This window comes from Orycteropus afer, unplaced genomic scaffold, assembly GCF_000298275.1.
Source record: "Orycteropus afer afer isolate SDZICR_OR568_19922 unplaced genomic scaffold, OryAfe1.0 scaffold00244, whole genome shotgun sequence".
Taxonomy (NCBI): domain Eukaryota; kingdom Metazoa; phylum Chordata; class Mammalia; order Tubulidentata; family Orycteropodidae; genus Orycteropus; species Orycteropus afer.
Window position 1 is genome coordinate 4,043,934 of NW_006921831.1, and position 1,406 is coordinate 4,045,339.

A 1,406-nucleotide genomic window follows, 5' to 3' on the forward strand; every position below is an offset into this window, starting at 1 on the left:
CACTGCATGGTTTAAAATCAAGAAGGGAGTGTGTCAGGGTTGTATCCTTTCACCATACTTATTCAATCTGTATGCTGAGCAAATAATTCGAGAAGCTGGACTACATGAAGAAGAACATGGCATCAGGATTGAAGGAAGACTCACTAACAACCTGTGATACGCATGACACAACTTTGCTTGCTGAAAGTGAGGATGACTTGAAGCACTTACTGATGAAGACTAAACACTACAGTCTACAGTATGGATTACATCTCAGTATAAAGAAAACAAAAATCCTCACAGCTGAGCTCGACCAATAAGCAGCATCACAATAAATGCAGAAAAGATTGACCTTGTCAAAGACTTCATATTGCTTGGTTCTACAATCAACACCAATGGAAGCAGCAGTCAAGACATCAGACAACATACTGCATTGGGCAAATCTGTTACAAAAGACGTCTTTCAAGTGCTGAAGAGCAAAGATACCTACTTGAAGAGTAAGATGCGCCTAACGCAAGTCATGTTATTTTCAGTCGCCTCTCATGCATGTGAGAGCTGGACATTGAGTAAGGAAGACCAAAGAAGAGTTGATGCTTTTGAGTTGTGGTGCTGGTGAAGAATGCTGAAAGTACCACAGACTGCTAAAAGACCTAACAGATCTGTCCTGGAGGAAATGCAGCCAGAATGCTCCTTGGAAGCAAGAATGGCCAGACTTCGTCTCGCCTGCTTTGGTCATGTTGTAAGAAGAGACCACTCCCTGGGGAAAGATATCATGCTTGGTAGGGTGGAGGGTCAATGAAAGAGGGGAAGGCCCTCAATGAGATGGACTGACACAGTGGCTGCAACGTTGGGCTCAGGTGTAGCAGCATCGCGGGGCTGGCCCAGGTCTGGGCAGTGTTTCATTCTGCTGTGCACAGGGTTGCTGTGAGTCGGAGACGACTCGACGGCACCTGACAACAACCTGGCCGCTCCGGGATAGGACTCAGGAAACGGTGCTTGGGGGGCGGTTGTGAGCAGGGAAGCCTCCAGGAGGGATTGGGGCATTAGGCCGGGCCCTCGGTCAGTCAGGGGACAGCCCTGTCACACACTCTGTCCCCGTCAGCTCCCCCAGGCCTCCAGCACAGGAGAGCCAGGCTGTCCTTGTCTAGCTGTGTTTGGGGAGGGGCAGAGCCAGGCAGGGTCCTCAGCGCCTCACTGCCCCTCTGCCAGTTCCAATCACTGACCCACACAGGACCCCCACCCCCAGACCCAGGTCAGAATTGAGGCCAGGGCCCCTGGAGTGAGGCTCTAAAGTCAGGGAGCCCCAGATTAGTACTGGTGGGTGGGGTGTTGTGCAGAGTGGGAATGAACGTGGGGGCATGGGGCACCAGCGCTATGCCGTAAGGGACTGTTTCCTGAGAGGGGAGTTGTGGGAGGAGCCCCGCCTC